The sequence below is a fragment of the Callithrix jacchus genome, chromosome 1 (assembly GCF_049354715.1).
Source record: "Callithrix jacchus isolate 240 chromosome 1, calJac240_pri, whole genome shotgun sequence".
Lineage (NCBI taxonomy): Eukaryota > Metazoa > Chordata > Mammalia > Primates > Cebidae > Callithrix > Callithrix jacchus.
Genome location: NC_133502.1, coordinates 33007103 through 33028390, shown reverse-complemented (window position 1 = coordinate 33028390; position 21288 = coordinate 33007103). Strand labels below are relative to the sequence as shown.

Sequence of the window (21288 nt, the reverse complement as noted above, 5' to 3'; positions counted from 1 at the left end):
GCCTCCCAAAGTGCTGGGATTACAGGCATGAGCCACCGCGCCCAGCCCCGGAATAATTTTTAGAGATTTATAGCAACAACAAAAAGTTGAACATATGTTGTAAAAAAGAAAGTATGTAGTACTCTTGATGATATGACATAGGACTATGTACTAAGATAGAAGAACTTGAAGAAGTGATAGTTGATCTGAGGTCTGACAAATGAGTAAGAGTTTATTAGATGCAATGGCCCAAGAAAGAACACTCTCAGAATATACTAAGTGCTTAAAGAAGACTGTATGGAAAATATTCTAGTGCTTAAAGAACACTGTACACAGAATATGCTAAGTGTTTAAAGAAGACCAAGCTGAAGCAGAAGTGTACAAGGACAAAGGAAAAATATCTACTGTAAATGTAAAGTGTACAGAGTAGACAATTAAAAGACAGTATTGGGAAGATGTAGTGATTGAATATGAAGAGTAAAAATACATGACGGTAAATTATTTATTTCAGATTTTTGACTTGAGGGAACAGTGGGAAAAAATGAAAGGAATGTTGTTGTTTTTATTTTCTTTTTGGCGCAATGAAGGTTAATTCTGAGCTCAGTTTAGTGTGGTAGATTTGAGGTGCCTAAGAGGTATAAAAGTGAAATCATCTTGCAAATACTTGCATTTTTCTGAAAATTAGGAGAAATGACAATGGTTATAATACGTCTTTGGGAATTATCAATATAATTAAATGCATTAGAATGGCTGAAATCATCTATGATATAAGAAGGTAAGTAAATATGTGATGCAACCCTGGTCATTTCCCTCATTTATGGATTTGGTAGAGGAGAAGGAAGCAATGCTAAATGAGAAGCAACTAGCAAATAAAAATAAAATCTAACAGATGGTGTTTTTAGAAAGGTAAGGGTAAGATTATTTTGCGGAGAAGTGTGCTTAGCAATGTCAACAGTTTCCTCCAAAATCATCAGGAATTTTTTTAAAGGACATAGAATTTTCTGACATAGCAGGGCATTAGAGACAGAAATAGAAATAGCTTTATTATGCAGTATGCTTTGAAACCCTAAATGAGTTTAGTAAGGTGCAAGTGGTAGCTGTAGAAAGGCACAGTCAGATCTGTAGTTCTTTTGATGTATCATGAAAAGAAATAAATACATAAAGACATTGGGAGACCATGATGACACTTGAGAAGGGTTTGCATTTGTATTTCATCTACAGAAAAAGGTTGGACAGGAAGGAAAAAACAGTGAATTGTTGAAAAGAAAAAAAAACATAAAACATGTAAAATTGTGAATGACAATATGCAGAAAGTAATATAGCTCTTAAATGTTATTACTGAATTTCTGGGGTTTCAATTTTTCTGGCCAGAAACCTCTGTGGCGATGGCACTTTTGCCTGAGTTCTTCTTCTATGTCCTGGAAGAATGAGGTACAGAGGCAACAGATGGGTGAAGAAGAGTTTCATTGAACATCTCGTAAAGGTGGGTAGCTCCTCTCTATTTGCAGGTCATACTGTCTAGTGTTCAACTATCAGCAAAGAGGAGGCCCTGAAGAGGGTGGTTCCTCCCTGCCGGCAAGTCATCTGACCTCTCTGCAGGTCTCTGAAGCTCTCAGCAGAGAGGGTAGCTCCCCTCTGCTGGTGGGTTTACTCCGCAGCTCTCGGCGAAGAGGGTACTCCTCTCTACAACTGGTCATCCTGTCTGTCAGCTCTCTGCTCTCTCTGTTTTCTGGCCATCCTCTGCCATGCTCTGGGTGATCCCAGGGCTTCTATGGCAGTGTTTTTTTATTTGATTATGAACTAGGACACATTTTTTTTCGGCTGAAAATAAGGAAGAAATTGGGGTTACCCAGTTTTATCAAGACTTAAATTGAGTTTAAAAAGGATTGTAGAGAGATTAATGGAATAGGAAAATGTTGCAGTGTTTCAGAGCATTGTTCACTGACGGTTTATGGTCAGTGTCTCTGAACTTATGATGGAATCAATTCATGTAAACACAGCTAAAAATTCTGCATGGATAGTGAAAGCAAGTAGTTTTATAAATATTTCTGGCTTGCACAGGTATATGTTCTAAATATAGAAGATTACTGCAAGTGATCCAATCAGAAATACCTAAAACGTAGGCTAAGAAGAAAGAGAAGAGAAAAGCAGAATATGACCAATCACAGTACTTAAGGAAACAAAAATGTGAAAATGTGGATCACTGAACAGGCTATTTGGTGGTATTTGAGTAAACAACCTAAGAAAATTCCACTATGTTATCTGTGTTAATTCTTACTGTATTTTTGTTTTGCCTTTGTTTCTTATTTGCTTTCATTGTTGCTATTATTTGTTTTGTTTTCTGCTTTTTACTTGCAGCTGAACTAATCCTAAGTAATACACTGCCAATATTTCACAGACATGGAGTGGTAATTCTCTCCTTTCTTTCAGTGTACAATGACTAAAAAAATAAAGCAGTCTTCGTAAAGGCAAAGGTAGTCCTAGGAAAACAGTATTTTCTATTAAATTGTTGCAGTATGTGTCATTTCTCAGAAAATTTTTGGTAGATGGGAGATACATGTATTTTAAATAATTTGAAAGTTACCTATTAGTTAAAGGTTAATTGTGAAAGATTACCTGTTAAATTTTTTCTCAATACTTATGTTTGAAACTAATTCACTGTCAGTTGGCAACTTCTAGTAAACATGGTATTTGTGTGAGAATGCTGGGCTGGGTTGGTTTCTTTTTGAGGCACTCCAAGTATAAAAGTAAAAATGTTTTCTAACATGTTTGAGCATCAAAAAAAAAAAAAACCCTAAGAAATAAAGAAGAGAATAGGCATTCTACTGACTCTCAAATAGTTGTAGGAAAAAAATTGTGTTTTGACTCCAGTAAACTACATTAAAAATAGAATTGTCACAAACTGACAATCCATGACTGTTACTGTCTCATAGTTTTGAAGGGCAGTTTTAATAAATTATAAAGCTTCTTCAGAAAGAGATTTATGTGGATTATTAAAAGCATGAAGTAGATAAATTTATAATTATATACAATAAAATGGAATACACTGAGATCAAGTTATATTGTTGACTGAAAAGATATAGATGACTAACACTATGTATTACATAATATAATGAATTCTGCCTTCCATAATTTGAAAATAAATCTTAGAATCTAGACATACAGTTTGGTTTGAAAAATATGCTAAGGCAATGTTGCATATTGGTGGAGCAAAATCTTAAAATTTCTATGAGTGGAAGAGGTAAAAGTGCAGTTTTTTTTACATAGATATATTATGTGGTGGTGAAAAATAATTGTAGTGTAATTATCACCCAAATAGTTTACATCATACCCGTTAAGTTATTTCTCATCCCCTACCCCCTTCTATGCTCCTATCTTTCCAAGTCTCTAATAACTGTTTTTTTTACTGTCAGGTGGACCCATCATTTAGCTCCCTCTTATAAGTAAGAATAGATGGTTTTGGACTTACTATTTATGCATTGTTTTACTTAAAATACTAGACTCCAGTTCCATTTGTGCTGCTACAAAATACATGATTGTATTACATTTTATGGATGAATTGTTCCATTTTATGTGTATGTATATGTACACACATCACATTTTTAATACAATCATCGGTTGGTGGGCACTTAGGTGGATTCTGTATCTTGGCTATTGTGGATAGTGTTGTGATAAACATATGCATGCAGGTATCTTTTAAGTAATGATTTTTTTTCTTTTGTATGTATAATTAGTAGTGTGATTGATACATCAAATGGTAGTTCTAATTTTAATTCTTGAATCATCTCTGTACTGTTTTTCACAGAGGTTTTACTAGTTTACATTTCTACCAAAAGTATACAGTACAAGCATTCCCTTTTCTCTGCATCCTCACCATCTCTTATTTTTCGACTTTTAGTAATAGCTATTCTGACTGGTGTGAGATGCTATTTTATTGTGGTTTTAATTTGCATTTCTCTCATGATTAGTGATGTTGAGCATTTTTTTTCATTTCTTGGCCACTTGCATGTTTTCTTTTGCCAAAAGTATGTTCATGTTCCTTGCTCACTTTTTACTGGAGTTATTTGTTTTTATTATTGTTTTCAATGAGTTGTTTGCATTCCTTGTAAATTCTATATATCAGCCCCTGGTTGAATTCATCCGTCGGCAAACATTTTCTCTCATTCTGCAAGTTGTTTGTTCACTCTGTTGATGATGATGACTATTTATCTATTTATTTATTTTACTTTTAGAAGCTTTCTAGTTCAACTTCCATTTTTCTACTTCTCATTTTGTTGCTTATGCTTTTGACATCTTAGTCATAAATTATTAGCCTCGGCCAATATCCAGAAGAGTTTTCTCTAGGTGTTCTTCTAGTATTTTTAAAGTGTAAAGACTTATATTTAAGCATTTGGTGCATATTGAGTTGATTTTTTGTATAAAATGAGAGATGGAGGTCCAATTTTATTCTTCTGCATATGGCAGGATATATAATAATAGAAAAATTAAAAATGAATAAAAATGTAATTTGGGAAATGTGCAGATATGTGAAAATTAGACAGCACCCTCCTAAATAACAAATAAAAATGAATACATAAGAAAAAATATATGTAGTTTAAGATCAAGAAAAACAAAACCAAAAAACACTATATTTAAAAATTATGGAATGCAGTTATAGCAGTACTTAGAGAAAAACTTGTGGTTGGAATCACCCATGTTAAATAAGAAGAAAGATACTAAACCAATAGTCAAAATTTCCACCTTAGAAAACAAATATAAGAAATAAAAACTAAACCCACGGAAAGTAGGATAAAAATAATAAAGATTAGAGCAGAAATAAAATAGATAATAAAGAAACAAAGGGAGCAAATTAATGAAATCAACATTTGTCAGCAATGTTAACAAAATTGGCAATCCTTAGCTAGATTTACCAAGAAAGAAGAGAGAGAGAAATAGAAAGGAGGTCGATAATTCAAATTACAAAAGTCAGGAATGAGAAGATGAACATTACTACAAGTTTTACAAAAGAAAATTATAAGCTAATACTATTAACAAGTGTTTGCCACCAAATTAGATAACCTAGATGAAATGAACAAATTCCTAGAAAGGCACAAGCTAACTAAATGCACTCAAGAAGAAATAGATGGTGGCTGACTAGAGGAATTTGCCACTCACCTCCTTCACAAAGAAGAATCAAAATAGTGAGTAGATAATTGTACTTCAAATAGATTGCCTAAGAGAATGCTGGAATTCAGCAGAAAAATCACAGAAAACCTCTAAGGCAACAAGGAAAAAAGGGAGAAAGAAGGTAGCCTGATTGGCCAGGAAAGGCTGCGAGCCTATAGAGGCTCCCCAGTCCAGGGAAAGACTGAGTGACACCAGGGTTCCACGTTCCCACAAAGGACTCCATCAATGGGAGAAGCATTAGATTTAAACTGTACTTCAGAACAAAATGGATCTAACACATTTTACAGAACATTTCATCCAACAGCTACAGAATACGTATTTTTCTCATCAGCACATAGAACATTCTCCAGGATAGACTATATGTTGGGACATGTCTCAACAAATTTTACAAAATTAAAATCATATAAAGTATCTTTTCTGACTACAATTGAATAAAAGTAGAATTCAATATTTAAAAGAACTTCAAAACTGTAGAAATATATGAAAATCAAACAACATGCTCCTGAATGACCACTGGATCTAGGAAGACACTTAGGAGAAAATTTTAAAATTTTGTGAAATAGTTTAAATACAAAGCAGAACATAACAAAACCTATGGAATAAAGCAAAATCTGTAATAAATGGCAAGTTTATGGTAATAAACTCCTATATCAAAAAGGTAGAGTGATTCAAAATAAACAATCTATGTACCTAAAAGAAGTAGAAAAAAGCAAGAGTCAACCAAAATGAAAATTAGAAGAGAAAAGGTAATAAAAATCAAAGGAATTCTAAGTAAAAAGAACAAAGCTGGAGGCATCACATTACCTGATTTCAAATTATGCTATGAAGCTTTAGTAATCAAAACATAATGGTACTGGTATGAAAATAGACACCTTGATCAATGGAACAGAATAGAGAACCCAGAAATAAAGCTACAAAATACTAGTGAACAGAATCCAACAGCACATTAAAAAGATAACACAACATGAGGAAATGAGATTTATACCAGGGGTGCAACGATGGGGGGATGTGCAAATCAGTAAATGTGACATATCAAATCCACAGAATGAAGAACCATAAGCCTATATTTATCTCAATAGATGCAGAAAAATCACTTGATAAAATTTAAAGCCCTGTACTGGACTGATTTACAGATGAATTCTACCAGAATTCTACACTCTTCTAAAGAAGTGCTGGTACCAATACAATGAAACTATAAAGAAACAATCGAGTAGGAGGGCAATGAAAAGAGAAAGCTTTAGGCCAATATCATTGACAAATATAGATGCAAAAATCCTCAACAAAACACTAGCAAATAAAATCTAGCAGCAAATCAAAAAGCGAATGCACCACAATCAATCAGGCTTTATCCCTGCAATGCAAGATTGTTCCAACACATGGAAATAAATAAATTAGATCCGTCACATAAACAGAGCTAAAAACAAAAACCAAATGATGGTCTTATAGATGCAGAAATGACTTTTGATAAAATTCAACATCCCTTTCCATTAAAAAACCCTCAGCAAACTAGGCACTAAAGGAACATATCTCAAACTAATAAGAGCTATCTATGAAAAACATACAGCCTACCTCATACTGAATAGGCAAAAGCTGGAAGGATTCCCCTTCCTAACCAGAAAACAAGGATGCCCACTCTCAGAAGTCATATTCAGCACAGTACTGGACGTCCTGGCCAGAGCAGTCAAGCAAGAGAAAGAAATAAGGGACATCTACATAGCAAGAGAGGAAGTTAGACTCTCTCTCTTCACAGATAATATGATTCTATATCCATAAAACTATTGTTTCTGCCCCTGGAAATGGTAAAATACTTTAGTAAAGTTTCAGTGTACAAAATCAGTATAAGAAATTAGTAGTATTTCTATACAGTAATAGCCAAGCTGAGAGCCATATCAAGAATGCAATCCCATTCATAACAGCCACAAAAGAGGTGAAAGAAATAAAATACCTACCAATATAGCAATAAGAGAGGCGAAAGATCTCTACAATGTGATGTATAGAAAACTGTTGAAAGAAATGAGAGATGACACCACGAACAAATGAAAAAACATTTCACACTCATGAATGGGAAGAAACAATATTGCCTAAATGGCCATTCACCTAAAGCCATGTACAGATTCAGTGCTATTTCTATAAAATTACCAATGTCATTTTTCACAGAATTAGGGAAAAAAACTATTCTAAAATTCATATGGAACAAAAAAAAGAGCCCAAATAGGCAAAGCAATTCTAAGTAAAGCAAATAAAACAAACAAGCCAGAGACATTACACTACCTGACTTCAAACTAGACTACAAGATGATAGTAACCAAATAGTATTGTACTGGTAAAACAAAACAACAACCAAAACAAAAAACAAACAAACAAACAAAACAGACTCATGGATCAAAGGAACAGGTAGAGAATTCAGAAAGCCACAAATCTGCAGTCATCTGATCTTTGAAAATGTTAACAAAAATAAGCAATCAGAAAAGGACTCTATTGTTAAAAGAAAATCCTTAGCTAAATTAAATTTAAACAGAGTTTAATTGAACAATTACATGAATAAGGCAGACTCTTGAGCCAGAGTAGGCTCAGAGAAACTCCAGGGAAGCCACATGGTGCAATAAGATTTATAGACAGGAAAAGGAAAGTGAGATACAGAAAATAGAAGTCAGATAGAGAAACAGCTAGATTGGTTAAACAAAAAATCAGTGTTTACCTTACTTCAACATGGTTTGAATAGTTAGCCCCTTTTGATTCTCCAAAACTTGACGATCGGCACAGAGTAAGTTACATTTTATTTATACCTCCATTTAGATTATACTTTATTATGTAGAGAGAAACTTTAAGGCTGAACTTAAAATATTTAAGGAGGCAGCTTTAGATTAACTTTGATTTAACACCATTCATTAATGATGCTGGTAAAACTGGCCAGTCATATGCAGAAAATTGAAACTGGACCCCTTCCTTTCACCAAGTACAAAATCAACTCAAGATGAATTAAACACTTAAACTTAAAACTATAAAAAACTCTGGAAGAGGCCAGGCATGGTGGCTCAAGCCTGTAATCCCTACACTTTGGGAGGCAAAGGCGGGTGGACCATGAGGTCAAGAGATCGAGACTATCCTGGTCAACATGATGAAACCGCTAAACTAAAAATACAAAAAAGTAGCTGGGCATGGTGGCGTGTGCCTATAATCTTAGCTACTCAGGAGGCTGAGGCAGGAGAATTGCCTGAACCCAGGAGGCGGAGGTTGCAGTGAGCCGAGATCGCGCCATTGCACTCCAGCCTGGGTAACAAGAGCGAAACTCCATCTAAAAAAAAAATTTAAAAAAACCTCTGGAAGAAAATCTAGGTAATTCCATTTTGGAGTGGGGCTTTGGCAAAGATTTTATAACAAAGATGCCAAAAGGAATTACAACAAAAGCAAAAACCGACAAGTGAGACCTAATTAAACTAAAGGGTTCTACGTAGCTGAGTAAATTATTACAAAATAAACTGATAAACTGCAGAGTGGGAGATAATGTGAACTACCCAACAAAAGTCTAATATTTAAAATCTGTAAGAAACTTAAACATATCCACAAGTGAAAGCCAAATAACACCATTAAAAGTGGTGAATAGACACTTCTTAAAGGAAGCCATACAAGTAGCCAACAAACATATGGAAAGATGCTCCATATCACTAATCAGAGAAATGCTAATGAAGCTACAATGAGACACCATTTCAAACCAGTCAGAATGGCTATTGGAGTAACAAAAGTTACAGATGTTGGTGAAGTTGTAGGAAAAAGGGAATGCTTATACACTCTTGGTGGGAATGCAAGTTAGTTCAGCTACAATCAGAAGCAGTTTGAAGACTTATCAGATACCTTAAAACAGAACTATTCATCCCTGTTATTGCAGTATTAGGTATTTACTCAAAAGAAATAAATTATTCTACCACAAAGGTGCATGTATGTGTATGTTAACTGCAGCACTGTTCACAATAGTAAACACATATAATGAACCTACATCTCCATCAATGGTGGACTTGATAAAGAAACTATGATACATACACATCATAGAATACTATGCAACCATAAGAATAAATAATGAAACATGCCTTCTCCAGCAATGTGGGTACAGCTAGAGGCCATAATCCTAAATGAATTAATAATGGAATACACCACCAAATATGAGATGTTCTCACTTACAGATAGGTGCAAAACTTTGAATAAACATGGACACAAAGAGGACAAAAGAGAGCTTGCATAGCCAATACAATCCTAAGCAAAAAGAAAAAAGCTGGAGACATCATGCTGCCTGACTTCAAACTACACTACAAGGCTGCAGTAATCAAAAAAGCATGGTACTGGTACCAAAACTGAGACATAGACGAATGGAACAGAACACAGTCCTCAGAAGCAACAGCACACATCTACAACCATCTAATCTTTGACAAACCTGACAAAAACAAGCAATGGGTAAAGGATTTCCTGTTTAACAAGTGGTGTTGGGAAAACTGGCTAGCAACGTGCAGAAAGCAGAAACTGGACCCCTTCCTGTCACCTTACACTAAAATAAACTCCAGATGGATTGAAGAGTTAAATATAAGACCTAACACCATAAAAACCCTAGAAAGGAACCTAGGCAAAATGACTCAGGACATAAGCATAGACAAGGACTTCATGACTAAAACACCAAAAACATTGCCAACAAAAGCCAAAATAGACAAATGGAACCTAATTAAACTTCACAGCTTCTGTACAGCAAAAGAAATAATCATTAGAGTGAACTGGCAACCAACAGAATGGGAAAAAATTTTTTGCAATCTACCCATCTGACAAAGGGCTAATATTCAGAATCTATGAAGAACTAAAACAGATTTACAAGAAAAGGCAAACAAACTTATTGCAAAGTGGGTGAAGGATATGAACAGGCAGTTTTCAAAAGAAGACATATATGAGGCCAACAAACATATGAAAAAATGTTCATCATCAATGGTCATTAGAGAAATGCAAATCAAAACCACATTGAGTTACCATCCCATGCCAGTTAGAGTGGTGATTATTAAAAGATCTGCAGATGACAGATGCTGGAGAGGATGTGGAGAAATAGGAACACTTTTACACTGATGGTGGGAGTGCATATTAGCTCAACCATTGTGGAAGACAGTGTGGTGATTCCTCAAGGACCTAGAAATAGATATTCCATTTGACCCAGCAATCCCATTACTGGGTATTTACCTAAAGGATTATAAAACTTTCAGTTATAAAGACACGTGGACACATATGTTAATCACAGCACTGTTTACAATAGCAGAGACTTGGAATCAACCCAAATGCCCATCAGTGAAAGACTGTACAAAGAAAATGTGGCACATATACACCATGCAATACTATGCAATCATAAAAATTGATGAGTTTGTGTTCTTTATAGGGACTTGGATGAATCTGGAAGCCATCATTTTCAGCAAAATGACACAAGAACAGAAAATCAAACACTGCATGTTCTCACTCATAGGTGGGTGTTGAACAATGAAAACGTGGATACAGGGAGGGGAGCATCACACACTGGGGTCTGTTGGGGAGGCTAGAGGAGGAACAGGGGGATTGGGGAGGGTGGGGAGGGATAATGTGGGGAGAAAAGCCAAATATAGATGATGGGGTAATGGAGGCAGCAAACCACCTTGCCATATGTACCTATGCAACAACCCTGCATGATCAGCACATGTACCACAGAACCTAAAGTACAATAAAAAAAAAAGAAAGAAATATTAGCATAATTCTTCTCAAAAACTTTCCAAAGATAGAAATGGTGGGAACGCTTCACACCTTATGAGGACACGTCACCCTGATACAAACTTAAACAAAGATATTACAAGAAGGAGAACTACAGATTGGAATCCCTTATGAATCTGGAGACAAAAAATCCTCAATACAATATCAAAAAACTTAAGTAATAAAAATATAAAAATATACATTATGATTAGTTGGGATTTATCTTTTGAATGCAAGTTTGGTTCAACCAATGAAAATTAATTGATGTCACATAATGCATATATAAAATTAAATTTAAAAACACATGTGATTGTCACATTAAACCAATAACAACAATTAACAAAGTGTATCTAAAATTTTTATCACAAGAACAATAACAAGCTAGGAAAACTTTTTCAACCTGAGAAAAAGCATGTTTGGAAAATCTATAGCTAAAGTTGTAGTTAATGGTGAAAGACTTAAAACTTTCCCCATAAATTAGGGACAAGACAAGAAGGTTGGCTTCCACCATTTCTAATCAACATTGTACTAGCAGGAAGGACAGTTAGGGAAGAGAAAGAAATAAAGGCATCCAGTTGAAAAAGAAGTAAGTCAACCCCTGTAGATGACATGTTTTTGGATAGAGAAATATTATACAATCTATTAAAATATATTATGAAAAGTAATGGCCAGGTGCAGTGGCTCACACCTTTAAACCCAGCACATTGGGAGGCCTAGGCAGGCAGATCACCTGAGGTCAGGAGTTTGAGACCAGCCTGGCCAACATGGTGAAACCCATCTCTACTAAAAATACCAAAAATTAGCCAGGCATAGTGGTAGGCGCCTGTCTTTCCAGCTACTCAGGAAGCTGAGACAGGAGAATTGCTTGAACCTGAGAGGCAGAGGTTGCAGTGAGCCATGATGGCACCACTGCACTACAGACTGAGCAGCAAGAGTGAAACTCTGTTTAAAAAAAAAAATTGCAGTGTATAAGATGTATGTAAAAACATCAATTGCTACAACACAAATAAATTTTGAAAACTATAATAATTGAAAGTAGTAACAACAAAAAACAAATACTAAATGAAATTTACTTAAATATAACTAATAGACGAATTCATAATAACTGAAAGTGGTTGTAAGGGATAGGGGAAAGGAAGCAATTACTAAAGATATAGAATTTCTATATGGGAGTAGGAAGATATTCTAAAATTAGGAAGTGGTAATGATTTACTACTACTATGAAGATGCTAAAAACAACTGAAGAGTAAACTATAAATATTGACTTTTATGGAATGTGTATTAGATCTTAATAAGTATGCTCTTAATAAGACAATTTTGTGAATGCTATAATGTATTATAATAAACACAAATATATCAAGCTATTTTCATAAAAAAGTAATGCTTTAAGTTCAAGTACTTTTCAATCTTAAATTTGCACTTGCTGTTATCTAACTATGCATTTGAATATATGTTTATATTTAGAAAATTCATGTTTGATGGATAAGGATTATTTTACTTTTTATTTTTATTTGATAAGTTTTGTTTCCTCCCAGAAATTGCCATTTACTGTAATATTCTAATAGTTATATACATGACTGACATAAAAATTTGTGTTTCTACATCTTTAAATTTCTGTTTTATGACTATCACATTATCCACTCTGAGAAAGTACAAGAATCTTGAATTAAAATGAAGCTAAGAGTATTGAGAGCTGTGGAAAATGTCAAGTTGTTTTGAAGTAATATATTTCTGACTAGACTAGTGTTTTTCGATTTCCTACACTGCTATTGAGCTTAGGAAAGTCACTGATGCTTTGCAAGTTAAAATAAATAGATGAATAAAATAAAGGATATAAAGGATATTGACTTCATCTTTTAGTTATGTATTTTCAAAAACTTTATCTTTATATCTCTCTATTGCTATCTATACACAAACATACACACATATACATGTATAAATACATTCATCTATAAAATTATTCTATTTATAAAGAACTTTATTTTATAGTTCTCTGTAAAGTGTAAAAGGAAAAAGGATAATGCTTGTAAAAATGCTTGACATTTATAAAAAGTCCAAATTCTTGTCAAATACAAACAAATCTGGACTCAATATAAGCAGAGACTGTTTCAAAAAGACTATTGCAATATATGGATGCATACATTAATTGGCTTGATTTAGTCATCCCACAATGCAGGCACACATCAAAGCATCACAGTATAAATATATGCAATTATTATTTGTCAAGTAAAAATAAAATAAATTTAAAAGTATATTTTAACAAAAGATCATTTCAATAGTGAGAATGCTCTGACCTCACGATCTGCAGGCACTTTACATAAAAAACAGAAAGGTTTGTTAAACAGGAAGAAGAAAGCAAGACTATGAGATATATTGCAGAATGTAGAAAAAGCAGGTGGCCTGGGCAGGTGGCAAAATCAGATCTTTTCAGCAGGAAATGTATTTTTCCATGATGGCTTATTCTCAGAATAAGCTGTTAACTGGGAATGTTTTACACCTTAGTACATTTTAAATGATTATTCACATTATGCTTTCAGTTTAATAGAGCAACACAAGTTACCATTACAGAGGAAGGGAAGGCTTTTAGATATGTATTTCTAAGTAACCTAAGAGATTTACTAAGTATACTAGATCAGCAGTATCACACTTGTTCATGTCATTTAAAATGTAAAAAATTAAGTCTTAGGCAGGTACATAAATCTATATAATCTCTTTTTCTGCCTTAATTTTTTTTTTGAGACAGTCTCACTCTGTGATCCAGGCTGGAGGGCAGTGGTGCCATCTCTGCTCACTGCAACCTCTGACCCCTGGGTTCAAGTGATTCTCCTGCCTAAGCCTCCTGGGTAGCTAGGATTACAGGTACCTACCACCATGCCTAGCTAATTTTTGTATTTTTAATAGAGATGGGATTTCACCATGTTGGCCAGGCTGGTCTTGAACTGCTGACCTCAGATGATCCACCCATCTTGGTCTCCCAAAGTGCTAAGATTACAGGTGTGAGCCAGCACACCTGGCCTGCATTCATAATTTTTAAGTTTTAAAATTTATGGTAAAAAAGGTAATCTTTTATTATTATTATTTTATTGTACTTTAGGTTCTGTGGTACGTCTGCAGATAATGCAGGATTGTTGCATAGGTACACACGTGGCAATGTGGTTTCCTGCTTCATCCCCCCATCACTTATCTGGCATTTCTCCCTTGTTATCCCTCCCTGACCTCCCCATTCCACCGCTGTCCCTCCCTTTGCCTCCCACAACAGACTCCAGTGTGTGATGCTTCTCCCCCGTGTCCATGTGTTCTCATCATTTAACACCCACCTATAAGTGAGAACATGTGGTGTTTGATTTTCTGTTCCTGTGTCAGTTTGCTGAAAATGATGGTATCCAGATTCATTCATTTCCCTACAAAGGACACAAACTCATCATTTTTTATGGCTATGTAGTATTCCATGATGTATATATACCACATTTTCCTTGTCCAGTCTATCATTGATGGGCATTTGAGTTGGTTCTAGGTCTTTGCTATTGGAAACAGTGCTGGTATGAACATATGTGTGCCTGTGTTTTTATAATAGAATGATTTATAATTCTTTGGGTATATATCCAGTAATGGGATTGCTGGGTCAAATAGAATTTCTATTTCTAGGTCCTTGAGGAATCACCACATTGTCTTCCACAATGGCTGAACTCCCACCAACAGTGTAAAAGTGTTCCTATTTCTCCAGATCTTCTCCAGCATCTGTTGTCTCCAGATTTTTTAATGAATGCCATTCTAACTGACATGAGGTATCTCAATGTAGTTTTGATTTGCATTTCTTTAATAATGAGTGATGATGAGCATTTTTTCATATGCTTGTTGGCCTTATATATGTCTTTTTTTGAAAGTGTTTGTTCATATCCTTCACCCACTTTTGGGTGGGGTTTTTTTTCTTGTAAATCTGTTTTAGTTGTTTGTAGATTCTGGATATTAGTCCTTTGTCTGATGGGTAGATTGCAAAATTTTTTTCCCCATTCTGTTGGTTGCTGGTTCACTCTAATGATTGTTTCTTTTGCTGTACAGAAGCTCTGAAGTTTAATTAGGTCCCATTTGTCTATTTTGGCTTTTGTTGCCAATGCTTTTGGTGTTTTAGTCATGAAGTCCTTGCCTATGCCTATGTCCTGAGAGGTTTTGCCTAGGTTTTCTTCTACGGTTTTTATGGTGTTAGGTCTTACGTTTATGTCTTTAATCCATCTGGAGTTAATTTTACTGTAAGGTTTCAGGAAGGGGTCCAGTTTCTGCTTTCTGCACACTACTAGCTAGTTTTCCCAACACCATTTGTTAAACAGGGAATTCTTTCCCCATTGCTTGTTTTTGTCAGGTTTGTCAAAGATCAGATGGTTGTAGATGTGTGGCATTGCCTCCAGAGCCTCTGTTCTGTTCCATTGGTTTACATCTCTGTTTTGGTATGAGTACCATGATGTTTTGATTACTGTAGCCTTGTAGTATAGTTTGAAATCAAGTAGGGTGATGCCTTTGGCTTTGTTCATTTTGCTTAGGATTGTCTTGGCTATGCAGGCTCTCTTTTGTCCTCTTTGTATATCTGGTAGAATTCAGCTGTGAACCTATCTGGACCTGGACTTTTTTTGGTGGGTAGGCTATTAATTGCTTCCTCAACTTCAGCCCTTGTTATTGGTCTGTTCGAGGTTTCAACTTCTACCTGCTTTAGGCTTGGGAGGGTGCAAGTGTCCAGGAATTTATCCATTATTTTCAGGTTTATTGGTTTATGTGCATAGAGTTTTTTTAGTAATCTCTGATTGTTGTTTTTATTTCTGTGGAATCAGTGGAGATATCCCCTTTATCATTTTTTATTGCATCTATTGAATTTTTCTCCCTTTTCTTTTCTCTTAATCTGATTTGTGGTCTGTCTATTTTGTTGATCATTTTGAAGAAATTTTGTGACTCAATCTCCTTCATTTCTGCTCTGATCTTAGTTATTTCTTGTCTTCTGCTAGCTTTTGAGTTTTTTTGATCTTGCTCCTCTAGCTCTTTCAATTTTGATGATAGGTTATTGATTTTAGATCTTTCCTTGCTTCTCATGTGGGCATTTGTTCTTACAAATTTCCCACAGACACTGCTTTAAATGTGTCCCAGATATTCTGGTATGTTGTGTCTTCATTCCCGTTGGTTTCAAAGAACATCTTTATTTTTGCCTTCATTTCATTGATTATCCAGTCAACATTCAGGAGCCAGTTGTTCAGTTTTTATGAAGCTGTGTGGTTCTGAGTTAGTTTCTCAATTCTGAGTTCTAATTTGATTGCCCTGTTGTCTGAGAGACAGTTTGTTATGATTTCAGTTGTTTTGCATTTGTTGAGGAGTGATTTACTTCCAATTATGTGGTCAATTTTAGAGTAGGTGTGATGTGGTGCTGAGAAGAATGTTTATTCTGTGGATTTGGGGTAGAGAATTCTGTAAATGTCTATCAGGTTTGCTTGCTCCAGGTCTGAGTTCAAGCCCTGGATATCCTTGTTGATTTTCTGTCTGGTTGATCTGTCTAATATTGACAGTGGAGTGTTAAAGTCTCCCACTATTATTGTGTGGGAGTCTAAGTCTCTTTGTAAGTCATTAAGAACTTGCCTTATGCATCTGGGTGCTCCTGTATTGTGTCCATATATGTTTAGGATCGTTAGCTCTTCTTGTTTTATCGATCCTTTTACCAGTATGTAATGGCCTTCTTTGTCTCTTTTGATCTTTGTTGCTTTAAAGTCTATTTTATCAGAGATGAGAGTTGCAACTCCTGCTTTTTTTTGCTCTCCATTTGCTTGGTAAATCTTCCTCCATCCCTTTATTTTGAGCCTTTGTGTATCCTTGCATGTGAGATGTGTTTCCTGGATACAGCACACTGATGGGTTTTGGATTTTTATCCAATTTGCCAGTCTGTGTCTTTTGATTGGTGCATTTAGTCCATTTACATTTAGGTTTAATATTGTTATGTGTGAATTTGATACTGCCATTTTGATGCTAGCTGGCTGTTTTGCCCATTAGTTGATGAAGATTCTTCATTTTGTTGATGTTCTTTAGCATTTGGTATTTTTAGAATGGCTGGTACTGGTTGTTTCTTTCTATGTGTAGTGCCTCTTTCAGGAGCTCTTGTAAAGCAGGCCTGGTGGTGACAAAATCTCTGAGTACTTGTTTGTTTGCAAAGGATTTTATTTTTCCTTTACTTATGAAGCTCAGTTTGGCTATATATGAAATTCTGGGTTGAAAGTTTTTTCTTTAAGGATGTTGAATATTGGCCCCCACTCTCTTCTGGCTTGTAGAGTTTCTGCTGAGAGATCTGCTGTGAGTCTGATGGGATTCCCTTTGTGGGTGACCCGACCATTCTCTCTGGCTGCCCTTAGTATTTTCTTCTTCATTTCAACCCCGGTGAATCAAAACCAATGAGAATGAAGACACAACATACCAGAATTTCTGGGACACATTTAAAGCAGTCTCCAGAGGAAAATATATAGCAATAAGTGCCCACATGAGAAGAGCGAAGAGATCCAAAATTGACACCCTATCATCAAAATTGAAAGAGCTAGAGGAACAAGATAAAAAAAACTCAAAACCTAGCAGAAGACAAGAAACAACTAAGATCAGAGCTGAACTGAAGGAGACAGTGACACGAAAAACCCTTCAAAAAATTAATAAATCCAAGGGCTGTTTTTTTTTTTAAAGATCAACAAAATAGGCCACTAGTCAGACTGATAAAAAAGAAAAGAGAGAACAACCAAATAGATGCAATAAAAAATGATAATGGGGAAATCACCACAGATTCCACAGAAATTCAAACCATCATCAGAAAATACTACAAACAACTCTATGCACATAAACTAGTAAACCTGGAAGAAATGGATAAATTTCTACACTCCTGTGTCCTACCAAGCCTAAACCAGGAGGAAGCTGAAACTATGAATAGACCAATAACAAGGTCTGAAGTTGAGGCAGCAATTAAGAGCCTACCACACAAAAAACCCCAGGTCCAGATGGGTTCACAGCCCAATTCTACCAGACACACAAAGAAGAGCTGGTACCATTCCTTCTAAAACTATTCCAAATAATTCAAAAAGAGGGAATCCTTCCCAAATCATTTTATGAGACCAATATCATCCTGATACCAAAACCCGGCAGAGACTCAACAAGAAAAGAAAACTTCAGGCCAATATCCATGGTGAACATAGATGCAAAAATCTTCAATAAAATACTGGCAAACCGATTGCAACAGCACATCAAAAAACTTATCCATCATGATCAAGTAGGATTCATCCCAGGGATGCAAGGCTGGTTCAACATACACAAGTCTGTAAACGTAATTCACCACATAAACAGAACCAAAAACAAAAACCACATGATTATCTCAATTGACACAGAGAAGGCCTTTGACAAAATTCAACAGCCCTTTATGCTAAAAACCCTCAATAAACTCGGTATCGATGGAACGTATCTCAAAGTAATAAAAGCTACTTATGACAAACCAACAGCCAATATCATACTGAATGGGCAAAAACTGGAAGCATTCCCTTTGAAATCCAGCACTAGACAAGGATGCCCTCTCTCACCACTCCTATTCATTATAGTACTGGAAGTTCTAGCCAGAGCAATCAGGCAAGAAAAAGAAATAAAGGGTATTCAAATAGGAAAGGTGGAAGCCAAATTGTCTCTGTTTGCAGACGACATGATAGTATACCTAAAAGACCCCATCGCCTCAGCCCAAAAACTCCTGAAACTGATAAGCAACTTCAGCAAAGTCTCAGGATATAAAATAAATGTGAAAAAATCACAAGCATTCCTATATACCAATAACAGACTTAAAGCCAAAACAAGAACGAACTGCCATTCACAATTGCTACAAAGACAATGAAATACCTAGGAATACAACTTACAAGGAACATAAGAGACCTCTTCAAGGAGAACTACAAACCACTGCTCAACGAAATAAGAGAGGATACAAACAGATGGAGAAACATTCCATGTTCATGGTTAGGAAGAATCAATATCGTGAAAATGGCTATACTGCCCAAATTTACAGAATCAATGCTATCCCCATCAAGGTACCATCGACTTTCTTCACAGAACTGGAAAAAAACACCATGAACTTCATATGGAACCAAAGGAGAGCCTACATAGTGAAGTCAATTCTAAGCAAAAAGAACACAGTGGGAGGCATCACACTACCATACTTCAAACTATACTACAAGGCTACAGTAATCAAAAGAGCATGGTACTGGTACCAAAACAGAGATATAGACCAATGGAACAGAACATAGGCATCGGAGGCAACACAACATATCTGCAACCATACAATCTTGGATAAACCTGACAAAAACAAGCAATGGGAAAAAGATTCCCTGTTTAATAAATGGTGTTGGGAAAACTGGCTAGCCATGTGCAGAAAGCAGAAACTGGACCCCTTCCTGACACCTTACACTAAAATTAACTCCAAATGGATTAAAGACTTAAACATAAGACCTGGCACTATAAAAACCCTAGAAGGAAATCTAGGCAAAACTATTCAGGACATAGGAGTAGGCAAGGACTTCATGACCAAAACACCAATATCATTGGCAACAAAAGCCAAAATAGACAAATGGGACCTAATCAAACCCCACAGCTTCTGCACGACAAAAGAAACAGTCACTAGAGTGAATCAGCAAAAAAATTTTTGCAGTTTAGCCATCTGACAAAGGGTTGATATCCAGAATTTACAAAAACTCAAACAGATTTACAGGAAAAAAACAAACAAGCCCATTCAAAAATGGGCAAAGGATATGAACAGACACTTTACAAAAGAAGACATACATGAGGCCAACAAACATATGAAAAAATGCTCATCATCACTGGTCATTAGAGAGATGCAAATCAAAACCACACTGAGATACCATCTCACACCAGTTAGAATGGCGATCATTAAAAAATCTGGAGACAACAGATGCTGGAGAGGATGTGGAGAAATAGGAACACTTTTACACTGGTGGTGGGAGAATTAGTTCAACCATTGTGGAATACAGTGTGGCGATTCCTCAAGGCCTTCGAAATAGAAATTCCATTTGACCCAGCAATCCCATTAATGGGTATATATCCAAAGGACTCATTCTACTATAAGGACACATGCACACGAATGTTCATTGCATCACTGTTTACAATAGCAAAGACATGGAACCAACCCAAATGCCCATCGATGATAGACTGGACTGGGAAAATGTGGCACATATACACCATGGAATATTATGCTGCAATTAAAAATGATGAGTTCGTGTTCTTTGTAGGGACATAGATCAATCTGGAGAACATCATTCTCAGCAAACTGACACATGAACAGAAAATGAAATACCGCATATTCTCACTCATAGGTGGGTGAGGAAAAATGAGAACACATGGACACAGGGAAGGCAGTACTACACACTGGGGTCTATTGGGGGAAATAGGGGAGGGACAGTGGGGGAGGAGCTGGGGAGGGATAGCCTGGGGAGAAATGCCGAATGTGGGTGAAGGAGAGGAATGCAGCAAAACACACTGCTGTGTGTGTACCTGTGCAACTATCTTGCACGTTCTGCACATGTACCCCAAAACCTAAAATGCAATTAAAAAAAAAAAGAAAACTAATTGCTAAAACTTGGCCTGGTGTGGTGACTCATGCTTGTAATCCCAACACTTTAGGAGGCTGAGTTGGGTGAATCACTTGAGTCAGGAGTTACAGACAATCCTGGCTAATGTGGTAAAACTCCGCCTCTACTAAAAGTACAAAAATTATCTGGGTGTGGTGGCGGGTACCTGTAATACCAGCTACTTGGGAGGCTGAATCAGAAGAATACCTTGAACTCGGGAGGAAGAGCTTGTAGTGAGCTGGATCACACTACTACACTCCAGCCTGAACAACACAGGGAGACTTCATCTCAAAAGAAAAAAAAAAAAGATAATTGCTAAAAACAATATAGTAGGCCTGAGAGAGACAGACAAATTGAAAGAGTGACAGAAATTATATCTTATTCTGCCTTCACTCAATACGTATTGATAGTCGGTACTTATCAAATAAAATATTACACTTACTTAGAATCTCATTGTCAAATAGGGAATTGCCACAGTATGGGATGAATACAACATCAAAGAGTTTTTTATTGTTTATCTTTTTAGAAAATGTATTTATATTAATATCTTGAAAAATGCGTCCAAATATTTTGATAATTTTTCTGCAAACCAAGGACAAACAATGTTACCTCAAATTTGGCAATTAATATTCTAGTTTAAAAATCTACATTTATTATTCATTACATGACAAACATACATTTTAAAATTTACATTTACATATTTAAGAGATTTTATCTATCTAGTAGACAAAATCTTTTGTTTTTTATTTTACCTACTTATAATACTCTAAAGTCTTAAT

At 35.6% G+C, this 21288-nt stretch overlaps 1 long non-coding RNA gene across 6 annotated transcripts in view; it reads left to right on the top strand.

The window, feature by feature from the left end:
* LOC118152825 (uncharacterized) overlaps nt 1-20298 on the top strand; it is a 343181-nt gene extending 322883 nt beyond the window's left edge. For 4 of the 6 annotated variants that reach the window (XR_004741719.3, XR_013525665.1, XR_004741721.3 and 1 more), the window contains one exon: nt 1351-7160. This is a non-coding gene — a long non-coding RNA (uncharacterized LOC118152825). Of the gene's footprint in view, nt 1-1350; nt 7161-14531 lie in introns of those variants that run through there. The other 2 variants (XR_013525668.1, XR_013525667.1) reach the window with 2 other exon arrangements.
* The last annotated feature ends 990 nt before the right edge of the window (nt 20299-21288 follow it).